A 20,653-nucleotide genomic window follows, 5' to 3' on the forward strand; every position below is an offset into this window, starting at 1 on the left:
ATCGAAAGAAACGGGCTATAATGTTAAATCTCTGGTAGTCCCTCCTCTTCGATTCTTTCTCATCTAGAGGTGGTTCCCCTATGGCACTGGGGAAGAAAATGAGAGGGAGAAGAAAAGGGGGAGTTAAACAAGGTGTTCTCTGCTCAATGAATGTGATTCCATTCTCAGTGGCCTCTTCTCAATAGCCTCAAATAGCCTTGCTCCAAATAATGGTGGCAACATAGAGGGGTGAAGGTTGCACCATTGTGGTACCACCACCCTAAGGGATAAATTTCCATTACATTCCCCATCGGGCTCCCTTAATTGATAACTGAGAAATTGGAGGTAGAAAGCAGATGTACAATCTCTAATGAAATCCAAGACCGAAGTGTTGTTGGTTCCTCTAGTTTTGATTCTAGAATAAGTCTTGCATTTCACCTCAACCGTAATAAACTTAGTGGAATTTGGAAACGAAAGGTTGAGCTTCTCGTTCTAGGAGTGGCAACTCCCACCCTGTGTGTACATGTTGGAGGAGCATGAGTTCCAAATGAGTTCAAGCCCTGATCGATCATCTAGGGCTTAGAAAAGCTGCCAACACAGTGATTGGCAACAAAAGCCACAAAGGTGTCTCAAGCGGAGAGACCCTAGTTTCTGCATACTTGCTTGTAGTCACATCTTGGCTTCGCCGAAAGCCAAGATGAAGATCATCATTGCGTACTTTCTCGTTGCCTTGGGGGAAAACCTCCAGCCCTCCGTCGATGACCTTAAAACCATCTTGGGATCAAGTATTCTAATAAGGAATTTTATAGATATGGAGTTGGGTTTTTGCATCTTCATCTTCATTCTAAATCTTTTTGGGTTCTTATTTCTTTTTATTTTGTAATCAAGGAAGGGCATTATCAAGTTCATCGCCTCTACTAGGGAGAAACTTGCATCGGTTCCTTCTGACGGTGGTGTCGTTGTTGTTGTTTTTGCCAGTGGTGTCATTGGTGCCAAAGCTGCCACTACGGCTAAGTCAAAGAAGATAAGGTTGAAGAGAAGAAACATGGGAAGTGAAATTTCACTTTTTGGGTAGGTATTAGAGCACCCATTAGGCGTAGTTGTTGTTTTCCAGTTTGAACAATATTGAGATGATTATTTGTCAAGCCGCAACAACTTGTTGTCCGGCTAATGCTCTCTCTTTCTCTCTCTGTATGTGGAGTCTTCTTTGGGCTCCTATTCCTTGCAGCCACCAAGATTCGAGACTCGGTGGTTTTGATCGTAACAATGACTGATCTTCCAATAGCTTACAAAAAACTAAAAACTCATGGGCGGTTATTCTTACCTAGCTTGCAGAAGAGGGATGGGGGTAATATTGGGTTTAAAAAAATTATGCATCATGTGGTGTCACGTGTGCACAGATTTTGATAGAACATTAACGAATGCTAATGACAAGGATAGAGCTAGTCAATTGTCAAAAAACTTAGGAGAACTCAAAGACAATAGTTAAACAGTAAGGGTGCAATTTCTCAATTAGCTAAATAATGAATTAATGGAATGGTAGCTTTCTTTCTTCTGCACGAAGAGGAATGGTTGGATGGCCTCTCATACCCAACTACATGGAAGTACCATATGATCAAATTTTGAAAATCGGATTGGAGAAGGAATTGAAAAGGCTCAAGTTCATGGTTTGAATGGTTCATTTGTGACCCAACATGAAATAATAACATTCCATAAGTCCCATTACGCTACTGAAAAAAAAAAGTGACGTACCTAAAAACATGGGATTCATCCAAATGCTCATGAACCCTTTTTTTTGTTCTCTTTGGATTCATGGGGCTACACTAGGTGGTAGTCCGTCCCCCAAACCTAGGGCTGTCAATGGATTGATTGTATTTGATTGATTAAACCAACTTGATTATATCAATTCTAGTTTTGTGATTTTGTTTTGATTAATAATTGGGTCTAGTCTCACTTTGGTACTCGAATTTCCAAAGGGTGAATTTCTTAAACTACACCTATTGTTTAGATAATTGTCAAGCTTTACTATTTATAAATTGCCTTGGAGCACCCTTACTATTTTTGACAATTGTTAAATTCCCCTATCATCAACTATCCATCATGAACCATTGACACGTGGCATCATGTGATTGATCTATTGTCCAAAAATTCCCAGATAACCCTTTATTGGTCTAAAATAAACTTTTCGGTTTGGGCATTTCCAGTTTGGTCCCTTTTCGGTTTACGCAAGGGGACGTATGCTGGACTCTGTTCTTCATGGTTCTAATGTTGAACTGACTCACCTACATCACATAGATATTAACATGACAATGACAAAGTTGTTGTCTTCAGTTTGTTTGGGCAAGACAATCATCCCCAGTGATATATTACAACCATGAGACGGTTCTACTATTGTTGGTAATCACTGGCGTAGTTTCAAGCACAACAGGTCTAGTGGAATACAAGCTCTGTCAACCGACTAGTAGTAGGTAAAACCATCATCATATGAAAGAGTGACACACCGGTGGAAGCTTAGGGATGATGTAAACGCAACATTTCATTGTAAAATGGAGCATTTCATAATGATTCAAACATATGCAGATTTAGATGCCATTTGTTCGAAGAAATTCCTAAAAGTCCCCACTTGTACATCCAACCGCTATCTCGCCCACCTTGCCCACTCGCACACTTGCATGCCTAGCCCTTACCCGCCCGCCTCTCCCTCTTGCACACTCACACACCCAACCCACTGCTCACCCGCCTTGCCTGCTCTTTCACCTAGCCGACCTGCCTCGCCCTCTTGCACACTCATACACCCAGCCCCCCTGCTCGCCTGCCTTGCCCATTCACATGACCATCCCCACCTCACCCCCCATTTGCATGCCCATCCCCCCCCCCTCCCTTTCACGACCAGCCCCTTAAACCGCATGTTCCCTGTGTCTACCTTGCCCACATCATACGTAATACTTTGCATATTAATGAAGTTACTTTGATTATTTTAGGGACCATGAAGGAGTTGTGCCCGTTTAGAGAGTGTGTAACAATTATAGCTAGGCATGGGAAGTTTAAGAATGTTGGTTGTGAGTTTTATGCTTGTCGATTTTATGTAAGTTTGATGTTCTTAAAATCTTTTCCGTTCACTTACACTTTGAGAAAAATTACTAACCAACATATCATCATTGTAGTTTGACCCTAATATAAGATGCGACTTCTTTTATAGAAGGATGAGGCAAGGATTCGCCCATGTGGAATGGGGGTTTGCAGAGTCTTTACCTTCAAATGGCTTGGCATACTAGGGGGTTTGTGCAAAGTCCCAAGTAAGCAACATTTGATAATTGTAAAACATGTTAATTGGTTTTGGTCCTTCAACAAATCTGAATGACACCTTATATTTTGTAGGATGTTGGTGGTTGTATTTTCTTTTCATGAGTGCCTTTAAGGGATAATGTTCATCAGACAATGGGAAGTGTAACCATTAAAGGGGATGGTCAAGGAATTCTAGAAGCATGGGAAATTCATTTAAAGATGCTCTATATGAAGTTGAAGCAGTTGTCCAATATGAGATGGATAACTTAGACCAAATGTCTAACTTCTATGATAAATTATTTAAGCATATTAAAAATTTGCACATCAAAGATGTGTAATGCTATATATAAGTTGAGATAATTAACACTTAAACTCTTAACCACTCAAACTCTGATGCTTACAAGTTGTTATGGTTACTTTACCTTTTTTCATTATCTTTCAGAATTTATAATGTAATAAACACCTAATTAGTAGCCATTAAGTAAGAGTGATTATGGAATCTTTTAGATGATGAAGTTTTAGACTTTTGGTGTCAGACACATCAAATTCCAAAACTTGGTGGATTTAAAGGACACTTCCATGTAGCATTTCCCTTTTTTTTCCTTGAATAAATGACATAATTGAGTAGCTAATGTGCATAATGAATGACAACTTTTCTAATAAAACATTATTAACCAACGACAATTAACTTTAAACCTTCAACTATAAATAGTGTTAAAAATGGCTATGTTAATATCTCATACTTTTATTTAGACATGCTTAAGAATTGTTGTCAGTTAGATTTTAAGACACACCTTGAAATCCGAGTCTCATGTCCATATCCATGCAATACTATTTGCTTGGTCCACCCACCAATCCACCACTAAGATTATGGAAACTCCTATTTGGACACATCAACCAACCAAACCCCCATTCCCACCCTCAACCTAAAGCTTGGTTTTGATTGTTGCTCAATATAGAATCCTAGACCTTGGAAGGGCATAAAACATGAAATAGGAGATGGTGTTCTCAGACTCCTTATCCTTAGATAACTTGTAGTTGTATTATAGAATATCCACTTCAAATTGGTTAAACCAGATTTAGTGTTAATATAAAATTTTAAGGATAAAATGCTATTAGAAATGAAATGAACAATGACAGAAAAAGATCAATGTGCCTAAGGGAATTGGTGCAAAGCTAGGCTAAACAACAAAATCAACAGAACTCAACCTTAATCCCAATTATTTAAGGTCAATAGGTCAAACAACAAATTCTAGAGAAAAATGGAGAATACCAACCCAATATCAAAGACAATTATTTTCAGCACTAAGCTCAAGTACATGTCCCTTCACCTGAAATAGTAATTAGGCTCCAAATCACCTGTTATATCATCCTATAATAAGATTACAAGAGATATCCAAATGACATGCTATATTACTTCATGATATTGTAAAGATATATCACCCTAATTACATTCAAAATCCCTAACCCATTGTTCATGACATTGCAAAGATGTATCACCCATTGTTTATGATATTTGGTTCATTAGTAATGTAATTTTATACACAAAAAAAGGAGGGCCATCATTCAGTCAACCATACTAATGAAGAATGCACTATCAATATCAGTAAATTGTGAGAAGTTATCAAGTTTGAGTGGGTTGAGTTTAAATTCTGCATTCTTGCAAAAAAGATGAATTAGAAGAAGTAAAATATCAAAAGTTATCAAGTTCAGGTGTGAGTAATCAGTTAACTATCTAAAATGTTATAGAACTTAAAAGTAACAGCGTTAGTGAATGAGATTTCAATGCTGGGAATATCTAATTTCTTTGATGCTCTATTCTTTAGCCTACACTCAAGAATTAAAAGAAGGTCAATAAACAATATAACAATCAATCATTACATCATAGGTAAAATGTGAACTTGGTAACCCAACCTGTTTGATTGGTGGTGCAATAAGTGGATGTTGCAATAAGTGGATGTTGCAACCTTACTCTACCATCCCTCCTATGTTGATTAGACTGCAAATAGAAAGGGTAGAATTAGTCAAAATGTTATAATTAGCATAAGACCCATGTTGGGTAGTTCATCCTAGAAGTAAAGTGACAGACTTGTTTGGATAATGTAGTAGCTTATATGTTTAAGTGGCTTAAATACCGTCTACCATCTCCCATCTTTACCACTACTACTTTGATTGACAACCCTTCTTGAAGACGAAGAACCAACTTCATATGTGGATGGAATAGGAGTGGTTGAAGATGAGGAACCCACACAATGTGTACTTGCACAAACAAATCTCCTTCTAATTGAGTGGGGGGTATTCAAGTTGGTTCGACACATGTTTTACACTTATCATGTAATTAAACATAGAGTCAGCATGTAAAAGATAAAATATTGGTTATAAAAGTCCATATGAGATGTTAATTATATAAGTTACCTCTTGGGTTCTACTGCTGGTATTGGGTGGAAAAGCATGACAGTTCCTTCTATTGTGCCCAGTGACACCACATATGGAGCGTCTAATTGTTTTATGTTCATATGGGGCATGGTGTGATAGACTTATGTTCATATGTTCATATTGTGCCCAGTGACACCACCTGGCTTTCTCCTTACTGCTGAGGGTCTAACTGGATGGTGATCTACTAGTTGCCAATATTTCTATCTGGGAAGATAATGAACAAAGTGGTTGTAGATCCTAGCATAAGTGGCCTTATGGAAGGCTACATCACACAAGTCCTCAATTGATCCCCTTGTATAGGTCAGTATTTCTAGTGCATGAGCATGGGAGATGCCACTAATGTTCCACATTCTACATGTGCATGTTTTTTAGTCCATGTTAGTGACATTATCAATCAAGTCAACCCCTAATGTTTAATACTCATTGTTTGGATCGAAAAACTCTAATAAATCTGTAAATTGCATTATTTACATTGAAGTGTTTACAACGAGAAAGTAAACAAAAGGGTATATGCTAGTTAGACATTACCTAGCTTCTCTCATTCTCCTATCAATGATTGTCTACACCTTTGGTAGTAGCTTAGCACCGTGTACATTAGTAAATTCACGCATTTCATAAATCTTTTGCATCCATCTTTTTTGGATGTCCTCCAACATTTCAACAATTACCATTGTCCTAGCATCCCCAATCCATGAATTGAAAGACTATTCAGTTATTTGTTATGCCATTTGACTTAACAATATGGTTAAACCTCATGTTTGGACCATGTGTCTGGGGAGACCCTATAAAGCTAATCATATGCATAATTATGTTCTTGATAACTTCCATGTGATGAGTAAAATCATACTATGTATATGATTTCCTAACAACCCCTATAATATCCTTAAATGCTTTCCTTTTAAATGATTTTTTGAAGTTGCTGCATAAATGCCTCAAATAGAACTAATGGGTTGCACCAGGCATAACAATGTATACTCCCTCAACTATGCCCTACATACAAAGAATAGGGTTGTTAGTGTTAAATGTATACACAACCAAAGAAATAAATAAAGTCAAATATAATCAAAAGTAAACTCTGATACTTACCTTCTGTCTGTCTAACATGAATGTCTACCTGTGTGGGTCATTAATGTCCAAAGCATCTCTTAATTTGGTTAAAAACCAACACCAACTATCCTTATTTTCAGACTCAACCATGGAATATGCAATGGGAAATATTTTATTGTTCCCATCAAGACCTACAACTAAGAGTATTATACTCTATACTGCATTAGTTTTGGTACGACAACCATATAGACCAACACTTTTTCTACACCCTTATAAGAAACCAATTTTTGGTTCTACTAAGCAGATGAAGCTTAATAACAGATTCAGGGTTTTTTACTAGTAAACCTGTGCAATACTGAAGCAACATAGCATATGATTCAACCAATGATCATTTAATCCTATCAACTATTTTTACTTTGGTTCGATGTATTTTCCTCCATGTGACTTCTATTACATAAAACCTTCTGAATTTAGTTACAAGGACAATAGTAGACATGTTAGGATCAACTCTTAACAACTCCTCAATCTTTATGGACAATCATGTGTTGATAGCTTCCCTATTTGTTGTAACCTTCAGACATATGTGTGTATCATGGAGGGTCTTCACAATGAACCTACCTCCATCATAGCTAAGGGAGGCATGTATTCTTTAGCCACCACCCTTGGCAATACAAACTCTAGTAAATTTACACTTCTCATTTTTCTTTTTTTTTATCTCTATACCCTTTACCACATAATAATGCCTCAATACTTGCCTAAATTCATTCACTATGACAAATTCCATTTCAATCCAAAATCTTGGTTTGGAAAAATCAAATCCATGCTCACCCCTTTTAGTCCACTCCAACCTAGACTATCATAATCACTTGTAGGATCATAATCAGACAAATCATTTGTAATCCTATTATGTATTGCTCTATTACCACCATCATCAGCATGCCTTGATGCCTTGTTACCACCATTACCACCTTCTTGTACACCCTCAACATTACCATTTTCAGTACCCTCTCTTAGACCATTAGTAACCCTACAACACATTTATTATCAACACCACCAATATCTTCTACTGCAACACCCTTTACATCCTTACCCTCAACATCTCCTTTAGCAACAAACTCATCATCACCCTTAATATCCCCTTCTACATCAAACTCATCATCCTCACCTTCATCTTCATTATATCCTATATCTTCACCCTCATCATCCTCATCATGATGACACACATCTTCAACATAATCCATACCTTCCAATCCATCACCATGTTCATGTTCTTCATTGGCTACACCCCCTTCAGCTTTCACCACATAACATTTATCATCTTTACTCTCTTGCAATTGACCATTTCCCTTGCCAATGCTCCCATCATCTACGCTAAGACATTTAGCCTCAACATATGTGACATACAACTTTATCTCATGCAATTTTTCATGGATAACAAGTATAGACAACATGGCATCCTCACCTTCGAATACACCTAAATTTTCCTTCAACTCCAACCCTGGTGTTTTATAGTTGTAGTGACCATGCTCCCATGGGGTATCCCACCCAAATCACAACAGTCATTTAGAATGTCCAAATAATATATATGATCACTATCAATATTGTCTACAAACCCAACATTACCATTCATATATAACAACTTCCCATTATTGGTCTTTGATAATGAACATATACTTACCTCCATCCATTACCTACATGATAGTAACAAAAAAATTTCAACCATTATGAACAAAATGAATGATAATAAATGGCAATATTACATTTTAAACATACCCACTAATATAACTGTACTAAGAAGTACTCTAATGAATGAAAATATGTTGTATATTAATGAATGGAAATATGAGTTCATAAGTAAATCGATGATAATTAACACCCACTAAATATATATCTCTATATTAATAAATATTCTAATGAACGCAATAATGATGTATGTTAATGAATGGCAATATAACTCATTAGTAACTTGAATGAAAATATGAATTCATTAGTAACTTAATGAGACTAATCAATTTGTGTGGAGTGTTCCACTGCAAACTGGTCTTGTCGAGTTGCTTTATTTCATTTGATCACTCATGCCTATTCAAAAGCCTTATTATTTTTAGGATTTGGATCAATTATCCATTCAATGGAAACCATTGTTGGATATTCTCAAGATAAAAGTCAGAACATGGTTCTTATGGGCGGTTTAACAAAATATATGCCAATTACAAATACTGCTTTTTTATTAGGTACACTTTCTCTTTGTGGTATTCCACATCTTGCTTGTTTTTGGTCAAAAGATGAAATTCTTAATGATAGTTGGTTATATTCATCGATTTTCGCGATAATAGCTTGTTCCACAGTGGGATTAACTACATTTTATATGTTTCGGATATATTTACTTACCTTTGAAGGGCATTTAAATGTTAATTTTCAAAATTACAGTGGCAAAAAAAAAGCTCGTTCTATTTAATATCTATTTGGGGTAAAGAAGGACCAAGCTAAGGTTTAAATGGGATCTGAATATCTAGTGTCAAAACTTAAGGCTGTAATTATTCTTATGGGGTTTAAATGGCACTTAAATGGTGTATGTCTTGGAGCACTCTTTTTGTTTATCAACCAAGGGCACAACTTCAGCTAAATTACCCACCCTCTTCCATCTTTTTTTTTTTAGTGACTTCATAAAACTAAACTAAGTACCATTCCATTTTTTTGGAAGATTTAGAGAAGAATCCTATTTTATCGTTTGAATATGTTAGAGACAATAGATTACTATTTAATCATTTGAATATATTAGAGATAATAGGGAAAACCAACATCTCATGTGCCAAGAGAGCTCAAAACCCAAGGCTACTTCGAATATTTTTAGTAGTGGGTAAGGGAAATGCTATTTAGTCATTATGTTGAAAACATGGTGCTATGCACACATAATAAGTCACCACTCTATTCAAGACAAATGCCATTTAATCATTATGTTGAACACTTGGTGCTGGGTAAACACGTGGCTACCACTTAATAGTATCCACCACAAGTAGAGTTTTGTTGCTCACGTGTGGATCCCATGTGTGCAATGTAGCAAACACATGGGTCCCAAACATAACACATAACCCTTTGAGGCATTGTTGAAATAGTCCCCATTAACATGACCAAGATGGGTTGTAAACCTCAAATCTCTATGAATGGTCCCTCCACAAGCAAAAAGATCACAATGAATTGTCTAAAAAGATGAACCATATTGCATACGTTGTACAATACCTTGATAGTGGAAGAGTTTGAGCGAAGTAGGCAATAAAAAACTACTCTTCCAATAGAACTCTCTGCAAAAACGCATAAAAATTTGATAATAAGACAACCATATAAGGACGGAAGGATCAGGGTTTAAAAACAAGTGCGCCCTAAAAGGCAATACTAAACAAAAGGGTTAAATGTCGTTTTCTTCGTGTTATTAATAGGGTTAAACATTGTTTTCTTCTATCTTACCTCTACAAGAAAGGTTGTGTTTAATGTCGTTGGCTGGAAGTTGCAGTAGTAATGGAGTGCTCTGAACGAACAATGACGGGTTCTCTTTCACAAATGAAGCTAATAGGATCGCCCACCTAATATTTAAACCATTGAGGGTTAATGCAGTAATTTTCATTTCACACGAATACTAGTCCAACTTAATGGAAGGGCATAAAGGACAATCTCAACAAAATCCTTACGATTTAACGATGGTGACAATTGTAAAAAGCATTAAGGGTGCAACTAGGTAATGTTGGATTTTAAATGGACTCGTGCTCTAACCTGACTACCCAAGTAGGATGCTATTGTTGGGCAAGGGCTTCAATCACTATTAAGGAATCTCCCTATTTTATACTGAAGGGTTAAATACTTAAAGTACCCATTTGGTTTAGAAAATAGACAAAAACTTTCCTTATTGTTTGAAAAATTACTTAAGGTACTCTTATTTTTTTTTAATTCCAAAACTACCCTTTTATGGTGAATTTGCCCTTTAGTGCCTTCTCAAATCAATGGCAACTTAACATTTTGCCCTATATAATCTGGGATTTTTAAACATTCACCAAAGAGGAAGAACACCTTTTTTGAAATTAGAAGATGGAAATCAGTTTACAAAAAAGGCCGTATTGAAGTTTTTGAATGGTTGAGTTCCTATTTACCCTTTGTTTTCCATTTGCAAGTAAGGAGTGGTTAGGCTAGTGGGTGGTTTCTTTGAAAGACAGAGGAAGACTGGGAACAGGGAATCAACCGGAGGTTTAGTGCAAAAGGAGGGATGAGGAGGCAATTGAGTGATAGGGTTTGCTAAGGGCTGAATGAATGTCCTTAGTCATGCAAGGGATCTTTATTTAAAGGGAAGATCCCGAGGTCCCGAAAGGAAGGAGCCAAAAGCATTTGTTCTTTACTAGGAAAGAGAATATTAGATTCGCTGTCAGTCATTAAGGTTTCGCCACGTGTCCTTATGGGATCTCTCGAAGATTAGCTTTCCTTTCTTCTAGAGATCCTCATAACCCACGTGTGCTACTACCTTTCACATTTCACTTAATTGACGTGGCATTAGTGATGTCATCGCCTAACGAGTAGCTTTTTAGTAATCCTACGTGGTTCCTGGTCACGTAGGCGATCGAAAAAGCCTCACGTGTAACAAATATTCAGTCCCAGTTTCAGTGAATTGTAGCCCCACAACGGTCTAGAGTTTGTCATGGGGCCTGACGCGCATGTTCCCCTTCGCCGATTTAATTCGTATTTGCTATGCACCTGTGCTGGGAATGGGTTCATCACAGATTTATCGCAAGGACCGGTTATGGGTTAATCGCAACCATCCTTGTGGTACAGATTCAGTATCTATTGTGCTCTAAGGGACTGAGTGAGCACTATGTACCTACACCATTTATCTTTTCCTTCTATGCTTTCTGGGTGGGGAAATAAGGTATAGTTTTGGGTTTCTATGAAAACAAATCGAACTCATATAATCTATTTTTTGAGATTCTTGGTGTAGACACCCCATTTTTGTGTCCTTAGTCTTTTTGCAACACTTCAAGCTTCAATCATGCTTCAGCTAACCTCTCAATCAATATGGGGGTATTTTTGGAATTTTAAAAAAGTTGAGGCCTCAAGGATATAAGACCATAGGTACGTAGAGCCCAAAAAATCTAAATCCAATTACACCAAGATCTCACAAATCCAATACCATTTACTCCTTCATCCTAAGATCCAAAGTTGAAATCGATTTTGATCGTTCGATCGGGGTCATTTTGGTCCTGAACCTCATTTATGTCAAATTAGAAATCCAAAACCATAGGTACATATATCCCAAAAATCTGAGACCAACAATACCAAGATCATTTGAATCCAACACCATTTACCCCTTCATCCTAAAACATGAAGTTGGAATTGATTTTGATTGTCTGATCAGAGTTATTTTGATCCTAAACCTCATTTCACGTCAAATCTGAAATAAAAAACCATAGGTATGTAGATTCCAAAAATCCAAGTCCAATGACACCAAGATTACTCAAATCCGACACTGTTTACCCCTTTCATCTTAAGACCCGAAGCCTGAACTGATTACAATCGAAGTCATTTTGATCATAAACCTTACTTCATGTAAAATCAGAAATCCAACACCATAGGTATGTAAAGCCCACAAATCCAAGTCCGATGACACCAAGATAATCCAAATTCGACACCATTTACCCCTTCATCTTAAGACTCAAAGTCGGAGCCAATTTTGATCGTCCGTTCGGAGTCATTTTGATCTTGAACTCCATTTCACGTCAAATCAGAAAACCAAAACTATAGGTACATAAGATTCAAATCCAATGGCATCAATATCACCTAAATCCGACACCATTTACCCCTTTATCTTAAGACCCAAAGCCAAAACCGATTCCAATCGTTCAATCGGGGTCATCTTGATCTTGAACCTCATTTCATGTTAAATAATAAATCCAAAATTATAAGTGTGTGGAGCCCAAAAATCCAAATCCAACAATACCAAGATCACCCAAATCCAACATTATTTGCTCCTTCATCTCAAGACCCGAAGCTAGAACCGATTTTGATCGTCCGATCAGGATCATTTTTTATCCTGAAACCTATGCCACATGAAATATGAAATCCAAACTTGTAGATAGAGCTCAAAATTCTGAGTACAACGGTACTAAGATCATCCAATTCTAACACCGTTAGCCCCTCCATCTTGAGACCCAAAGCTAGACTCGATCTAGGCCTTCCATTTGGAATCCTCCTATTTAAACTTTTGTATAAACTTGAAATGTCCAATTTAGGTAAATTGGTGAAATTTTCCTCTTATTGCCTTGATTGATTGAGAGGATTTCCCACAAAGCTATCTTGATAGCCCATTCTTTTCCAAAAGGTCCCTTTAATCCTCAACCCTTGATTTCAATTGGCTCCTATCTTAGCCCTCCATTCCCTATTCAAAAGTCTATAAATACCCCCCCCCCTTTCTTACACTCAAGACACAAATCTATCATAAGGAGAGAATTCTACACCTATTAGAGAGTCCAAGAGAGATTTGAGAACAAGAAACCTCCTGTAGTGGTGTATACATTAAGCAAAGAAGTATGAAGCATTCTTGAAAACATAGAGAGTGCAACAATGCATACAAGGCCTAGCATCTTTTCCACACCAATTAGGCCACATTTCCAACCATATGAACACCCACAAGAGATTGATCCCACCATAGCATCCGCATGAAGATTTTTGAAGGATCAAAGCTAATTCTAAAGTGAGGATTGGTTGAGATGATTTCCATTCGTTCTCTAAGGCTATGTTTGGTTTGAAGGAAAAAGTAGGGAAAGGAAGGAAAGGTAAGGAAACATTTACAAAGCTTGTGTAGGTTTCCTTACCTTTTCCTACTTTTTCCTTCAAACCAAACACAGCGTAAGGTATGCCATTTTTTCTTCTTTCTTCTTTCTTTATTTACTTAATTTTTCCTTTATAGTCCCTTATTGGTAATTTAATTTTTATCATATTTATTAATATCCATTTCATTCTAAGTAATCAAGTAGAATTGACTCTTCCGGGCTGTCTGAAGATGAACTATTGCTTTGAATAATTAGTAGTTGCATCATTCTTTTTTTTATACATTTTAATCAATAATGTATTTAGAGCTAGTTTACCTTCCTCTTTGTTTTCAACATATGTCAACCATTAATTTGTTCAAGGCTAATTTCTTTGATTCTTTTTTCTTAACAATAGTAGGTTTAGTGTTAGTTTTTTTGAAAGAAAGTTTAGTGTAGTTAAAAAATTTCAATAAATCTACAATTGGTTCCCTTCCCTTTTTCTTTCTTACCCATTTTAATTAGTCTCTAGCATCCTTTTTAGTGTCATTTAGTGGCAATTGTGTGTTGACAAAAAACCCGAACCTAAAATTGTCAACTAATCTACTTGCAACATATGCATTACCCTAGCCATTCACTTTTGTCACTATAGCAATAGGATTCCTATTTAAAATTTCCATCGTCACCCCCATTACTTCCTTAGGGTCATTCTCATCATTCTCTTGTTCCTAACTTGGGTCCCATCACATTGGGTTAACTTTGGTTGTTGGGGCCCAACAACATAGGCTGTTGAGACAGTTTTTGGGCTGGGCACGTTTTGGGCAGTTCACCTATTCACGCCCATGCTTTGGTATTTAGTCAAAATAAATTGAGATGTAATTATTAATTTACCCATTCTCATGTTAACGTGGCATTTTCAGAAATTGTCTCAATAGCCTATATTGTTGGCCCTAATAGCTAAATTTTTTCCCATCACATTCATTTAATACTCATTAGCACTTAACAATTCAGTCCACTCTTTTCTTAGTTCAGTGTTCAACCCATCTTGTTCTTTATTTAGCACAATTAAAACATCTAAGAACTTTTTTAATTTCTTATTTATCTTATGATAGTTATAGGCTTATCTTTAGCTTATTAATATTTTCCAAGTTGATTCTTACATAGGTTTTTAGATTTATGCTTTGAATGTGTTACTTAGTTATTCTCTTTGTTTATTGTTAGTCTTTTCTTTTGATAGATCAAATAATTGCTTTCCTTTTTTTTAGCCCAAAAATAATAAAATCTTCCTTGGAACATAGGTAAAGTAGAAGCCAGTTTAACTGGGCGTGTGTAGGGTGTTTAACACCTTCCCACACTGTACCTTGGTCCTCGGACCCTAAGAATTTCATCCTCATTGGGCAACGACTTACCAAAAAAACCAAAATGTTTTTTTTTTAATTCCGAGTTTTCCTAAATTCCCATTTCCCAAAAATTTAGATGATGACTCCACTCTATTTTCGTACCGTCTTCCCTCCAGATCGGGTAGCTAGCCACACTTGGTATGTATAGAAAATCCCTTTAATGGTAGGTTATGATGCTCTTTATGCATGAGAAAAAAAGCTCATCTGTGATAGCGGTTGAGACTTGAGGGAAAAGATTCTTTCCATATAACTCTTGAGTTCTTGATCTTTTGTTGTGAGAGCCCCTCAATGCATTGGCCACTAAATGGCGGATTCTTCTTTATATACCTAATAGATCAAGTATATCTGTTTGCAGGGCTATGGCGAATTGAAGACCATGGATTACAATGGTAGAGCAACTGACGTGGTATTGGTAGTACTACAACTAAGAGAAGGATATTCTGGTGCTCCAAAGATGATTTCTTTCTAGAGGAGTCGTTCCAGAGTTGGGGGAGCTATGTCAAGGCTTGGGTGAAACAAAGGCCAAACTCAAAGATTGCCTCTTTGTCAGGTCACTTGATGACATTAAGCTAAACCAAGTGCAGGCCTGAAGCTAGCATGAGATGAAGAAAAAAGCTTGTCCTGGTGGGATATAATTTGGTTCAATGTGAGTTCTATAATGGGTGCAAGGATTTTCGCACTGACAAGTGTTGAGGCAAGGAATGAGTGAATGATGCAGGCCCTATTGTTGTAATGTCCTTCATAGTGTCTGGCATCTCTGCTCTGTTTTCTCAGTGTTTTGTTTGTTGATATCCCGGTGGCAAGAGGATCATATAGTCTCTTCCTCTTATTCAGGTTCCTTGCATTCTCTTTTTGAGGTTGATTTACTTCATCTGTAGAACGATTTTGTTTATTAGTTGGGTTTTAATGTGAAAATTTGATAAATAATGAAAGACAAATTTGACATTTCGCTTTGTCTATCAATGATGTCCATCTTCAGGTATTTAAGTAATTTTTCAAACAGTAAGTTTTTTGTCCATTTGATAAATTATAGGGATACTTTAATTATTTAACCCTTATACTAATATTCTCTATTTTATACTAATGACTGGTGGGGGCCCGTCTGATGCACGAGATTTATCAATGAAAGTGAAATGACTAAAACTTATAATTAAAGAAAAAATGCAATGTTGTTTAAAATAATTAAATCTTCATTGTAATAATTTATTACAAAAATGTTTTACTAACTTAGTAATTTGGATTAACTATACTAATATTTTTTAATAAAAATAATAAATTATTGTCAATTAGTCAATAAAATAATTATTTGTCCATTTGTTAGTGTTCTATTTTATTTATTTTACTTTATTAATGATTAAATGTTTCCATTTTTGTAAATATCACTTAAATATTTAAAATACTTAAAGATTAGTAAATATATAAAATTAAGCTATAGTTATAATGAAATTAATCTATAATTAACTTTTTTTAGTCACAATTAAATTAATCTAAGCCCAAACTTAAGGTTTAAAACTTTGGATTAGGTTTGGATTTATTCTCATTCTGACCGAACCCACCCAAGTTGCACAAATTGTAACATTCGTAATTGAACTGAACCTAAACCAAGTGCAATCCATGCATGTGTTATTTTTGTTTTCTTTTTTTAACTATTTTTAGATAAAATTGAAGCCAAATGCAACCCAATGAAAATTTTGATAGTGTATTAATAGTTTTTAAGGTTGTTTGGCTTAGCCTAGCCCACACCTTAAGTGTAATAATATTTGTCTCAGCCTACAGGCTTGCCCATGTTAATTATAAAAATATATTTTTTGTCCAAATTAAAACTTTTATTTAATTCTAGTCTAGTATAAAAAAAATAACACACACACACACACACACACACACACACACACACACACACACACACACACATATATATATATATATATATATCTAATAATATTTACCATATATGCATATAACTTCTAAGTTGAACTTATTAGGGGTTGCTTAGCTTGGACCCTATTTGCTAGAGTCGTCATTGGACTTCGAAAGTTCGATACCTAATTAAACTTCAAATTTGATTATCCCAAATTTGGATGTTAGAAATTGCATCTGGTTAATAATTCGATTGGATGTGGATTCAGCCCATCCAATTTGATTAAAATCCACATCTAATAAAAAATTATTATTTTGTATATGTTGTATAATTATTGTATACACATAGATATTGTGTGTAAGTATACATATATGCATTTATACTTTAAGGTTGCGTTTGGAAACAATGCAAATATGTAGGGTGCAAAACGGTTCATATAAATTGCAAAATTGGGTTAGTTTTGCACTGACAAATTTACTTTCTTACCAAATAGACTTTTAGCTATAATGGATGCAAACATGAATTCCAATAAAGCATATGCCTTTTTTCTTATCAAAAGCCCACTTGAATGCAAATTTACTTCTTTTTTATTGATGTACTTTTATATCTTATTATCAATGTAAATATGCATTGATTTGTCATTTGTCAATGCATAAATGTAATGTTGCCAAACATAGGCAAAAGTGAACCAAAGTGCAAATTTACCCAAAATCGGGATTTACACTCTATTTGTGTTGTTTCCAAACGCAGCCCAAAATTCAAAATCCAACATAATAATAATCGGATGTTGATGTGGATGTAGCTAGATTTCATTTGAATCTGATCCGTTTACAACCTTACTATTGACATTATGTGTGAGCTTGGTGCACATTTGATCTAGACCTAACTCAAAAGAAAATAGTTGCTTGAGCATAGAAATTTATAGATCTAATCGGGTTAGGCTAAGTTATAAACAATTTGTTACTTTTTATTATTAATTTTAATTATCCTATTGATACAATTTTTTATTAATTTCTTAATTTTAATCGTTGCTAGGTAAAAGCTGCTAAAATTTAACATTTTTATTAACTTTAGTATTTTTTTATTAATTTTATAGCCCTACTATCTGCATTATGTGTGGGCTTGGTGTAGTCAGAGCTAGACCTAGGTTGGCCTAAGTTATAAATGGTTATCCCTAAGTAGGAGTCTTATGATATTATTTTAATTAAATTTATAATTTTAATATTAATTAAATTGTATTTTAGTTTTTTAATATTTTTATTAGCTTTAGTAATTTTTATTAGTTATAGCTATTTGGCTTCAAATTATATTATTATTATTATTATTGCATATCGTGTATCACACTTCATAGGTTTCTAAGCGAACCAAAACCATTTTCGAAAATGGGTCAACACAGATTCACTTAACTTGTCTTCTTCATCTGAGTGATAAAATGGGTTCTACATTTTGGGCACTATGCACAATAAAGGTTTCAACTCATAAAAACTATTAATTTTAACAATATTATTAATTAATTAAAAATACATTAATATAGAGTTATCTAATAAAATAAAAAGAATAAACAAAACAAAATACAACATTAGAACATGGATTCTATTTGCAATATATCAAAGTCATATTATTAAATCTATTAATTAATATTTTTTTATATTTAAATTTCTTGTTTTATTAGTGTTTATTAAGTTCGATTTTTTAAGTGGAATTGAAGTGTTTTTAATCTTTACTAAGTTTTGTTAATATTTATTAGTTTTAAGTGGAAATTTAGTAGATTTTTAAATTAATAATTTTTATAATTTAGTGGAATTGAAATGTTTTATGTTTGATTGTTTAACCTCAACCTATTAATAATTTACTTTATTATATTGACTTATTATTTTTGGTGCTTTATTATTTGACTTATTAATATTTTACTTTATTATATTGTATTACTACTCTTTCTCTTAAATGTCTTTTTTGAATATAATAATAACATTTAAAATGTCTCTCTTATTTTAATAATAACATGCATTAAAATAATAGGCCTTGAAAAACCCAAAGGTCTCTCTCTCTCTCTCTCTCTTTTAATTGTATCTTTTAAATATAACAATAACACTTAAAAAGTCTATCTTATTTTAATAATAGCATGCATTAAAATAAGAGGTCTCTCTTTCTCTCTAATAGTGTAAAGCTTTACTGATCTAATCAAAATAAGCAATGATTATTTTTTATATTTTAAAACAAAAGAAAACAGAAAAAATACAAAAAAAATGGAGAAAATAGACAGATAGCTTCTCTCAAAGGAGAGACATGCTGACGTGGACCGTACTAAAAAATTGAACAGAGTACAAGTATAAAATATCTAGGTGTGAGTACAAATATAAATATGTAAGGCTGTGTTTGGTTGCAATGCAAATTTATTTGTATTGATGCAAAACCATGGTAGTGCAAATGATTTCAGTATATAATTATGATTTATTTTTATTTCAAAATCTTATGAAATAAAATAAAACCTGAAGCAGAATAAAGTAAAACCCAAAACAAAATTAAAACAGAATTTACATTCTTTTCATTTGCACTGCAAGCTGCAACCAAACACAGCTTAAAAAAAAACATTATCATATCTCTATCCTTCACCTAAGGGTATCATGGACCGTAATCAAACTTCCGAACCCACAAATTTAAATTTTTAAAATACATGTTGTGTGGGTTGATTGTTGGCCGGTTATCACCCCCTACCTCCACCCAACAATCAACCATACACATGAAAAAATAACATCTATTTAATTAACTAGGTTAATATAAAATTTTAGTTACTATAAATTATTTTTATTTTCTTTGCTTTCATTTACACGCAACACGTGCACCTGATGCAATAAAGATTACTTTAAGCCTTTGCCCAGTGGTATACACGCAACAGTGGTTCCAAGTTAGAATGGTATAAGCGTTTATGTGATAGAGGATACATCATTCATTTATTCATTTTGTAGAGGTAGCAAAAAGTTGACCCAGCCCACACAAATTCTGCCCACGTCTACTCACACAATATTGCAGTCATATATGGAGAACATCTCATCCTTGTACATAATATTATACAGGGGAGATGTTCCCAATTCACGGGGTAGTGTGTTGTGGGTAGACGTGGGCAAAGTTCTTGTGGGCAGGAGATCCGGGGTCATAAACTCGACTCAACCCAATCTGAAAAAATAGGGTTAGGGTCTTATATTGAGCTACCTAAATTTGAGAATAATCCAATCCGACTCAACCCAGAAAAAACTGGGTTGGGTTGGGTCATGAGTTAACCCGCTGACCCGATTGTTAGGTCTAATTGAGACTATTTATGCATTGTTAGAAGTTTCCACTCTTTAATTTTTACTATTTAGTCTTTACTCTTTATTATTTACTCTTTGAATTGTTAAATGTTCAAGTTTTTTTATTTTATATTTGGAATTTTAGGTTAATTCCTTCACTTTTGGCATTTTTCATGTATTTCTTTTATTTTTTAAATTTCAAATATTTTTTGGGATGACCCAAAATGATCCATGGGTCAACCCTGACCCGAACATTTAGGGTTTGGGTCTAGCATTTGACAACCCAACCTGAAATTCAAATCGACCCGAAATCAACATGAAGTGTCTTGACCCAACCCGAACATGACCCACCCAACCCAATTGCTAGGTCTAATTTTGGTTGTTGTAGTGGGCTTTCGCTGGTATTTATAGTCAAGGTTCAAAGTATAAGTGTATCATATCATATCATCAAGGTGCCAATAGACCATTTTTAAGATTTTTTTATTAATAACAAATAACTTTCATTAAGAGAAAAAAGATATAAAGTAAAGAGGAGAGGGGGAGATAAACTCTCTTAACTCCCCAATCAAAAGTGATAAA

The sequence above is a fragment of the Nelumbo nucifera genome, chromosome 1, assembly GCF_055504915.1.
Source record: "Nelumbo nucifera cultivar China Antique chromosome 1, China Antique-T2T, whole genome shotgun sequence".
NCBI lineage: Eukaryota > Viridiplantae > Streptophyta > Magnoliopsida > Proteales > Nelumbonaceae > Nelumbo > Nelumbo nucifera.